The sequence below is a fragment of the Oncorhynchus tshawytscha genome, linkage group LG02 (assembly GCF_018296145.1).
Source record: "Oncorhynchus tshawytscha isolate Ot180627B linkage group LG02, Otsh_v2.0, whole genome shotgun sequence".
Classification (NCBI taxonomy): domain Eukaryota; kingdom Metazoa; phylum Chordata; class Actinopteri; order Salmoniformes; family Salmonidae; genus Oncorhynchus; species Oncorhynchus tshawytscha.
The window spans coordinates 58,869,774-58,880,708 of NC_056430.1; the positions used below are offsets into that span (position 1 = coordinate 58,869,774).

At 41.9% G+C, this 10,935-nt stretch overlaps 1 long non-coding RNA gene across 1 annotated transcript; it reads left to right on the top strand.

Annotated features, from left to right (window-relative positions):
• Nucleotides 1–5,242: 5,242 nt before the first annotated feature.
• Nucleotides 5,243–7,669, top strand: LOC112222996. Its single transcript, XR_006079914.1, has 3 exons — nucleotides 5,243–5,435; nucleotides 6,543–6,709; nucleotides 6,878–7,669. It is a non-coding gene; the product is annotated as an uncharacterized LOC112222996 (long non-coding RNA).
• The last annotated feature ends 3,266 nt before the right edge of the window (nucleotides 7,670–10,935 follow it).

A 10,935-nucleotide genomic window follows, 5' to 3' on the forward strand; every position in this document is an offset into this window, starting at 1 on the left:
CCTGTGTTCCAATGGCACGTTGTGTTCGCTAATCCAAGTTTATCATTTTCAAAGGCTAATTGATCATTAGAAAACCCTTTTGCAATTATGTTAGCACAGCTGGAAACTTGTGCTGATTAAAGAAGAAATAAAACTGTCCGTCTTTAGACTAGTTGAGTATCTGGAGCATCAGCATTTGTGGCTCAAAATGACCAGAAACAGACGCCTCACAAAACCTCAACTGGCAGCTTCATTAAATAGTACCCGCAAAACACCAGTCTCAATGTCAACAGTGAAGAGGCGACTCCGGGATGATGGCAGAGTTGCAAAGAAAAAGTAATATCTCAGACTGGCCAATAAAAATAAAAGATTAAGATGGGCAAAAGAACACAGACACTGGACAGAGGAACTCTGCCTAGAAGGACAGCATCCCGGAGTCGCCTCTTTGCTGTTGACATTGAGATAGGTGTTTTGTGGGTACTATTTAATGAAGCTGCCAGTTGAGGACTTGTGAGGCGTCTGTTTCTCAAACTAGACACTCTAATGTACTTGTCCTCTTGCTCTGTTGTGCACCGGGGCCTCCCACTCCTCTTTCTATTCTGGTTAGTGCCAGGTTGCACTGTTCTGTGACGGGAGTAGTACACAGCATCTGTAGAAGTTTGTGAGTGCTTTTGGTGACAAGCCAAATTTCTTCAGCCTCCTGAGGCTTCATGATGCTGTCTGTGTGGGTGGACCAATTCAGTTTGTCTGTGATGTGTATGCCGAGGAACTTAAAACTTGCTACCCTCTCCACTACTGTTCCATCGATGTGGATAGGGGGGTGTTCCCTCTGCTGTTTCCTGAAGTCCACAATCATCTCCTTAGTTTTGTTGATGTTGAGTGTGAGGTTATTTTCCTGACACCACACTCCGAGGGCCCTCACCTCCTCCCTGTAGGCCGTCTCGTCGTTGTTGGTAATCAAGCCTACCACTGTTGTGTCGTCCGCAAACTTGATGATTGAGTTGGAGGCGTGCGTGGCCACGCAGTCGTGGGTGAACAGGGAGTACAGGAGAGGGCTCAGAACGCACCCTTTTGGGGCCCCAGTGTTGAGGATCAGCGGGGTGGAGATGTTGTTGCCTACCCTCACCACCTGGTGAGGGTAGGCAACAAAGCACAGATTCAACTACAAAGACTATGGACTTTTTTGAAAATCTCATAAAGAAGGGCAGTGATTGGTAGATGGGTAACAATAACAAATCAGACATTGAATATATCTTTAAAGCATGGTCAAGTGAATAATTATTCTGTTAATAATTATTCCGATGCAGTTGTCCTTCTGAACTAAGCTGCATGACAGGAAGGAAACTGCTTAATTAAGGATGTCACCATGATGCCATTGATGATTTTAAAACAGCTACAGAGTTCAATGCCTGTGATGAGAGAAAACTGAGGATGGTTCATCAACATTGTAGTGACTTTAAAATAATGACCTAAATGACAGAGTCAGAAGAAGAATAAATATATTCCAAAACATGCATCTTGTATGCAACAAGGCTCTCAAGTAATACTGCAACAACAACAAAAACATGTCAAAGTAATACACTTTTTGGCCTAAATGCAAAGCCTTATGTATGGGGCAAGTACAACACAACCTGTCACTGAGCAGCTGTCTCCTCATTTTCAAGCATGGTGGTGGTGTCACGACTTCCGCCGAAGTCGGCCCTTCTCCTTGTTCGGGTGGTGTTCGGCGGTCGACGTCACCGGCTTTCTAGTCACCATCGATCCATGTTTCAGTATACCTGGTTGCTATTACATATCACGTTCCTTATTTAAACCTCTGGCATACATTCCTGTTCTGTCCGTGATTGTTAATGTCGTTAGTGGTTGTGTTTGGTGCTAGTGTTTTTTGTTCCTATTTGGAATTTTGCTTGATATTTTGAGTGAACTCAGTTATGTTACTCAATACCTGTGTCCTGCGCCTGACTCCGCTATAACTCTGCACCCAATCGCTTACAGGTGGCTGCATCATGGTATGGGTATGCTTGACATCGGCAAAGACTGGGGAGTTTTTCAGAATGAAAAGAAACGGGATGGAGCTAAGAGCAGTGTTGTGAAATCTGTGAATTTATTGTAATGTTTTTCAAATTGTATAACTGCCTTAATTTTGCTGGACCTCAGGAAGAGTAGATGCTGCCTTGGTTGGGAGAGGAATTCACCTTTCAGCAAGACAATAACCTACAACACATAGCCAGATCTACACTCGAGTTGCTTACCAAGAGGACAGTGAATGTTCCCGAGTGGCCAAGATACAGTTTGGACTTAAATCTGCTTGTAAATCTATGGCAAGACTTGACAATTGCTGTATAGTCATGATCCCCAACACCTTGACAGAGTGTGAAGAATTTTGAAAAGAAGAATGGGCAAATATTGCCAAAGGTGTTTCTAACATGTATTGACTGAAGGGGGTGAATACTTATCTAATCAAGGTATATTAGTGTTTTATGTTTCATTCATCTTTAAAAATATGTATATAATTGTTCTTCCACTTTGACATTACAGAGTATTTTGTGTAGATTGTTGACAAACAAAATGACAATTGAATCAGTTTTAATCCCACTTTGTAACGCAACAACATTTTAAAAGAAGTTCAAGACGGTGCAGACTTTCTGTAGGCACTGTCCAATGATGTGTATCAACCCATGATTTTTCCAATGCTATGTAATGACCAATAAGAGGCTTTGAAACCACCGGCCGCCATATTGGCACTCCCCAGAATGTGCAGTCCTCCATAGGAATGAATGGAATTCTACAGTATTTCAATCAAATGTTTCAAGGACAAAATGACATGTATTTAAGTATTTATTTGTTGTAGTGGGGACAGTAATATTAGTACTCTCCTAAAAATATATTTCAAGGAATATGTTTGTTGAGTGAATATGTTTATAAAAAAATTTAATGTTCAGTTTAATATAATTTTAAAAGTATGCGTCAAGGAATCTGTAATAGAATATACTTGTCAAAAACGAATGTAGACAATTAATGCATGTCTCATCAGTGTGAGAAATGTGTCAGTGTGAGAAGTTTGTTCACTTGAAAGGGGGCCTAAACTTCCTTATGCACATTTCAATAACACAAATCCAATTGCTATAACACAACTAACAGGTTTTCTATTTAACCAAATCATAATTTAGGCATTGTCAGCAACCTGTGAGAGGCAGCTATAACTCTGAGGTAGATGCGGACATCCAGGTGACCTATACCGTCTGTCTTGGAGCCCTGGGACATAACTGTCTCGTTCAACTTCCGCGTCCAGTTCAACATACACTTGAGGGCTCCCCCTGGTGGGGCCGTCCTGGTGAGCTATACGGTCCATCTTTTTTTAAATTTGTATTTATTTTTATTTCACCTTTATTTAACCAGGTAGGCTAGTTGAGAACAAGTTCTCCTTTACAACTGCGACCTGGCCAAGATAAAGCATAGCAGTGTGAACAGACAACACAGAGTTACACATGGAGTAAACAATTAACAAGTCAATAACACAGTAGAAAAAGTCTATATACATTGTGTGCAAAAGGCATGAGGAGGTAGGAGAATAATTACAATTTTGCAGATTAACACTGGAGTGGCTAGAAGGGATGTGGAAGTGTAATCAGATCTGAACGGATTGGGCATTGCCAAAATCCCAAAGTATCCCTTTAAATTGAACAAGCCGCAGTATGGCTGTGATGGTGACCCCTGACGAGCTGACTGCCCTGCTGATGGAGAGGGGTGCCAAACTGGATTAGGTCAACGATGAGGGATACATTCCACTCATAGAGTCTGCACGAGGAGATGGTGGTGCTGCTTTTGGCACAAGGTATGGCCTTCTCTCTCCCTCTCTTTCTCTCTTTGAATTAAGCCAGTACTTCTGTTTTTGAGATTTGACCTACCATGTCCAAGCTCAGTGTCGAGGCAAAATACAAAACCCCTCATTCGGAAAACAACATTGATTATATTCAGATACAGTTTTATGCTCCTGATCTTATTGAGTTGACAAGCTGGCTTTTCCAAATCAATTTGAAATAATTATTCTGGGGTCAATAGCCAACAGTGGGAATAGATTAGTGCTCCTTTAAAAGTGTGTTCCCTGCAAAACGATCTTGAATCCTCCCTCTATTGTCTCTGTTTTCTGCAGCTGCCAACATCAACTGCTGGGGCCGACATCGAGCTGGGCTGCTCAACGTCTTGAGCTGAATACCTGCTGGATGTAGGTGAGCAGAACCTCTCCTAACTGGACTGCCTCTCTGTTCGGCTCTCTCAAACCAAACTACTAATCTCTATTTGAGATTCGCTCATCCTCAATTCATCCATTATCGAAATTCACTTGGCTATCACCGAAACCTCCAAATTCACTTGGCTATCACCGAAACCTCCAAATTCACTTGGCTATCACTGAAACCTCCAAAGTTTTGCTTTGTTAACCTGATCACACACACAACCCTCTGTGTGTAATTTGACACCTGTGCTCTTGTCCTCAGGAGCCAATGTCCATGCCACAACCGCGACAGGATATATGGCGCTGACATACGCTTGTGAGAACGGATGTGGCTGAGGTGCTGCTGCAGATGGCGGCTGACCTGGTGAGACCTCACCCTCTGGCCTCATCTCTATGAAGCACAGTTCATGTCAATACACATCCTTTTTGCATGAGTTGTTCACACGTTTGCATAAGTGTGGGAGTGCCTCCCAAATCTCACCATATTCCCTTCATAGTGCACTATTTTTACCAGGGCACTCAGGGCTATGGTCAAAAGTAGTGCACTTTATAGGGTATGTGTCAAACACAAGGCCTGTGGGCTGAAACTGCCTGTGAAACAATTCTATCCTGCCCGCGGAATGATTAGGGTTGTCAATTCATTTTGGCCTGCTTCCATACTGCCCCGCGATGAGCTGCACTACAAGCCACAGCAAGCACTGCCAACTTGATGCACGCCAAACAGTAGTGCATTGCCACACACTTCCCAGACACACACACACACCCACACTAGAGCCAGCCAGTGCGATATATCATATCATTACTAATGGCACTGACCAAATCTCCTACCGGGCCAAAAGTTTAAAGGGTTATAGGCTTTAACATCCATGCCAAGTTAAGCTTCTGAAGATTCATTGCTGTAGCCTACAGAAAATGTAATCTTGCTTGTCAACATATTGTAAAATAAAGGATTCACACATGGGTATAAATTACTACTTAATGACAATAGGACACACAAGCGAGTATAAATGAGTCAACAGTTGAGCCATCTACTTTATAGAATTACAGCCTGATGCGCTTGCATCTTTGAATTCAACGTCAGTTACGCAGCTTTTGTATGTCCAGTTAACAGCACGCAGCGGAGGGAAAGTGTACATAGATACATGCCACAGTCCTAGCTAGGCTACTAAAATGTTGCAGTCTGGCTTTTTAAACTTGACAATGAATCAAAACAGAAAAAACGGTATGTATTCATTTGTGAATGTTCATCACCCATTTCGTATGATATGTTACAAATTCAACATTTGGATTATATGTTACAAATTTGAAAAACATACAATATATTACGAATTCTAGCTAAGTGGCTTACGTTTGCTAGCTCATTAGGGAAAGGGTTAGCTAAATGGGTTAAGGTTAGGGTTAGGTGAGGGGTTAGCTAAAAGGGTTAAGGTTAGGGTTAGGGGAAGTGTTAGCTAACATGCTAAGTAGTTGCAAAGTAGCTCAAAAGTAGGAAGTAGTTGAAAAGTTGCTAATTAGCTAAAACACTATAGATGTCCATGACGAGATTTGAACTCGCAACCTTTGGGTTGCTAGACGTTAGCATTGTACTCCCACACATCCACATCCACCCCAACCAACCCCCCTACTTTGTTTTTGCCTTAAGTAAATCAAATCAAATGTATTTATATATCCCTTCTTACATAGGCTGATATATCAAAGTGCTGTACAGAAACCCAGCCTAAAACCCCAAACAGCAAGCAATGCAGGTGTAGAAGCACGGTAACCATCTGTCTTATGTAACCATACAGTACCAAACTGTAATAAAATATCATACTAAATTAAGTATTCCGGATTTACATACAGAATAATACGAAACGCTCTGAGACCAGGTTGGTCCATCCATGCAATCCATAAAAACAATAAACATGTTTTATGTTTAAATGTTTCAACAACCTAGCTACATTTTGGTTATTTTGAGTTTTGATTAGAGTCACAGCATATTATGCACATCTAGCAGCAAAGGCTGGACACGTTATTTATCTCTTTTGTTTTAATATGCTAAATTGCTCTATACAGTATCCTACAGTATGTACATAAGTAGACATAAAGGTCTATCTTTTTTTCTAACTAAACAATGGCCAGTTTGGGTGGCAATTGTATGCATGTTGTTTTGTAAAAACAGACCTATGTCTGGCCTGCAAATTTGTTGTGTTTTTTCACTATGGCCTGTGTGCTGATTCAGTTTGACACCCTTGTTATAGGGAATAGGGTGTTGTTTAGATGCATGACTGCTTGAATACGCTCATATGTTTCCATGTGTCCGTTTTACTCGCTCCTGTTTGTCTTGCAGAGACATGAATGGGAGGGGGACAGAACCCCTCTAATGAAAGTCAAGAAGGACCAATGTTTGGCGGGGTCATTTGCAGAATCCAAATTATCAGCATTGTGTATCCTACTTTTGGTGGAGCCAGAGAGTATCTTCTAACATTCCAACACCTGCACCCGTCATCACAAAAGGTCAGCCCAACAGTAAATATAGGTCTAACTTTGTTAATTCCCTGACCAAGAAGACAACCTAACACCAGTTGACTACACAAGGCATCAAAGCATTATAATGATTGCTGTAATATTAGATGGTACAACCTTGTAACTAACTAGTTGTGTTGTCCTGTGTGGCTGTCTCAGGTGGCTCCAAGCAGAGGCAGTGCCCCCTACAGGATAACCCTGTCATTGCAGACAGTCCAGACTTTATGCTGCCCCCCTTCCACCCGTACCAGCCCTTGGAGTCCATTGTGAAAGAGACAGAGTGCAAGCTGATCTCCAGCCATAGAGAAGACCCAGCTGCAGAATAAGATGATCCTCAAGGAGCAGTAAACTAAAGAGTAAATGAAGGCCGAAGGCCTGAACGATGACCCGGGCAGCCCCTTCGCACTTTGGCCTCCCAGCAGTCCAGACTTTAGTACAGCAGACTACCCCGACAGCTCCAGCCCTGACCTGCTGATGCTGATGGTGAGTCAGCAGTAGATGTTGGGGCAGCAGTTGACAGGCTTGGGACCGGCCTTCTCACCCAGGCCCCCGACGGACTACTAGTGGCCTTCCCCCTACAGATCGTCACAGACACGCCGGTTGACATCATGGCAGATACAGTGCCTTCCAAAAGTATTCACACCCTTTTCAGCACATTTTGTTGTGTTACAAAGTGGGATACAAATTGATTTAATTGTCATTTTTTGTCAACGACTCTAACACTTGTAGAATTCTAACACTTGTAAAAATGTACAGTTTAAAAAAGGAAAATAAAACACTTGATTAGATAAGTATTCAACCCCCTGAGTTAATACACCTTTTGCAACATTTACAGCAGTGAGTCTTTCTGAGTAAGTCTCTTAAGAGCTTTGCATACCTGAATTGTACAATATTTGCCCATTATTCTTTTTTAAATTCTTCAAGCTTTTTAAATTCTTCAAGTTGGTTGTTGATCATTGTTGGATAGCCATTTTCAAGTCTTGCCATAGATTTTCAAGACGATTTCTAGTCAAAACCACTCAGGAACATTCAATGTCGGCTTGGTAAGCAACTCCAGTGTATATTTGGCCTTGTTTTTTAGAATTTTGTCCTGCTGAAAGGTGTCTGTTGGAAAGCAAACTGAACCAAGTTTTCCACTAAGATTTTGCCTATGCTTAGCTCTATTCTGTTTATTCTTATCCGATGACAAGAATACCCAAAAAATGATACAGCCACCACCATGCTTGAAAATATGAAGAATGGTACTTAGTGATGTGTTGTGTTGGATTTGCCCCAATCATATCGCTTTGTATTCAGGACAAAAAGTTCATTTCTTTGCCACATTTTTTGCAGTATTACTTTAGTGCCTTGTTGCAAACAGGATGCATGTTTGGGAATATTTGTATTATGTACAGGCTTCCTTCTTTTCACTCTGTCATTTAGGTTAGTATTGTGGAGTAACTACAATGTTGTTGATCCATCCTCAGTTTTCTCCTATCACACAGCCATTAAACTTTGTAACTGTTTTATAATCACCATTGGCCTCATGGTTAAATCCCTGAGCGGTGTCCTTCCTCTCTGTCAATAGAGTTACTGAAGGACGCCTGTATCTTTGTAGTGACTCTGTGTATTGACAAACCATCCAAAGTGTAATTAATAACTGCACCATGCTCAAAGGGATATTCAATGTCTGATTATTTTTTTACACATCTACCAATAGGTGCCCTTAGCGAACCATTAGAAAACTTCCATGGTCTTTTTGGTTGAATCTGTGCTCAAAATTCACTGCTCGACTGAGGGACTTTACAGATACAGTGGATCCGGAAAGTATTCAGACCCCTTGACTTTTTCCACATTTTGTTACCTTACGGCTTTATTCTAAAAAGGATTAAATCGTTTTCCCCCTTATCAATCTACACACAATATCCCATAATGACAAAGCAAAAACAGGTTTTTAGAAATGTTTGCAAATTTATTAAAAATAAAAAACGGAAATATCACATTACATAAGTATTCAGACCCTTTACTCAGTACTTTTGGCAGCGATTACAGCCTTGAGTCTACTTGTTATGACGATACAAGCTTGGCACACCTGTATTTGTGGAGTTTCTCCCATTCTTCTCTGCAGATCCTCTCAAACTCTGTCAGGTTGGATGGGGAGCGTTTCTGCACAGCTATTTTCAGGTCTCTCTAAAGATGTTCGATCGGGTTCAAGTCCGGGTTCTGGCTGGGCCACTCAAGGACATTCAGAGACTTGTTTAACATCCTTTTTTGGTTACTACATGATTCCATATGTGTTATTTCATAGTTTAGATTATTCTACAATGTAGAAAATAGTAAAAACAAAGAAAAACCCTGGAATGAGTAGGTATGTCCAAACTTTTGACTGGTACTGTGTGTTTGTACAATTTCAAGACAGATGCTGGATGTAACTCTCAGCTGGATGCTGGATATAACGTATTGCTGGATGCTGGATGTAACTCTAAGATAGAAACTGGATGTAACTGAGTCTGATGCTGGATATAACTATGAGCTGGATGCTATACTGGATGCAAAATGGAGCATCCAGTATCCAGCTCAGTGTTACAGACCCTACTGCAACCTGTCAAACCTGGAATCTGTTCAGTAGGGTGCATTGTTACAGAACGCCAGCAGTTGAGATAGAAACATATTGCGTGAACAGGTATGTTATATATTCAAAAGTATGTGGACACCACTTCAAATTAGTGGATTCGACAATTTCAGCCACACCCGTTGCTGACAGGTGTATAAAAAAAAAATGAGCACACAGCCATTCAATCTCCATAGACAAAAACACTGGCAGTAGAATGGCCCATACTGAAGAGCTCAGTGACTTTCAACATGGCCCCATCATAGGATGCCACCTTTCAAACAAGTAAGTTCATAAAATTTCTTCCCCACTAGAGCTGAACCAGTCAGCTGTAAGTGCTGTTATTGTGAAGTGGAAACGTCTAGGAGCAACAACGGCTCATTCCCGAAGTGGTTCCAAACTGCCTCTGGAAGCAACGTCAGCACAAGAACTTTGTCAGGAATTTCATGAAATGGGTTTTCATGGCCGAGCAACCGCACACAAGCTTCATCATGCACAATGCCCAAGCGTTGTCTGGAGTGAACTCTGGAGCAGTGGAAACACTTACTCTGGAGTGATGAATCACACTTCACCATCTGGCAGTCCGACGGATAAATCTGGGTTTGGCGAATTCCAGGAGAACGCTACCAACCCCATTGCATAGTGCCAACAGTAAAATTTGGTGGAGGAGGAACAGTGGTCTGGGGATGTTTTTCATGGTTCGGGCTAGACCCCTTATTTCCAGTGAAGGGAAATCTTAACACTACAGCATACAATGACAGTTTAGACGATTCTGTGCTTCCAACTTTGTGGCAACAGTTTGGGGGAAGGCCCTTTCCTGTTTCAGCATGACAATTCCCCCGTTCACAAAGGGTGGTGCTTTGTCGAGATTGGTGTTGGAAGATATTGACTGGCCTGCACAGAGCCCTGACATCAACCCCATCAAACACCTTTTGGTATGAATTGAAACACCCAACTGCGAGCCAGGCCTAATCGCCTAACATCAGTTTCCGACATCACTAATACTCTTGTGGCTAAATGCAAGCAAGTCCCCGCAGCAATGTTCCAACATCTAGTGGAAATCCATCCCAGAAGAGTAGGGGCTATTATAGCAGCAAAGGGGGGACCAACTCCATATTAATGGGCATGATTTTGGAATGAGATGTTCGACAAGCAGGTGTCCACATACTTTTGGTCATGTGCTGTATGATTGTCTGTCAGGTAGAGTAGGTTAGAATTGAATACGAGACAACGTGTTTTTATGAACTTGGTGCATGAGGTTGTAGGTCACACCATGTTCTTAAGGCATTAAGGCAGCATGTCTTGTGGTAGAACCGAGCAAATGGAATGTCATTAAACACATGAAACCAATTGTTTGATGTATTTAATACCATTCCACTCATTCCGGTTCATCCACTACAATGAGCCTGTCCTCCCAATTAAGGTGCTACCAACCCCCTGGAATGCACATCTCGTTTGAAACCAGTGCTGGAGAAAGTGTTTGCATGTTGCATCAAAATGCAGCATAAGTGCTATAACAGTTGTTTTGTTGTATGTATGGTTACATGCAAAGTTTGCCTTGCATAAGCCTGAACAAAAAATAAACGTGGCTTGCCTTACAACCTCCCTGACTGTGGAAATCATACTT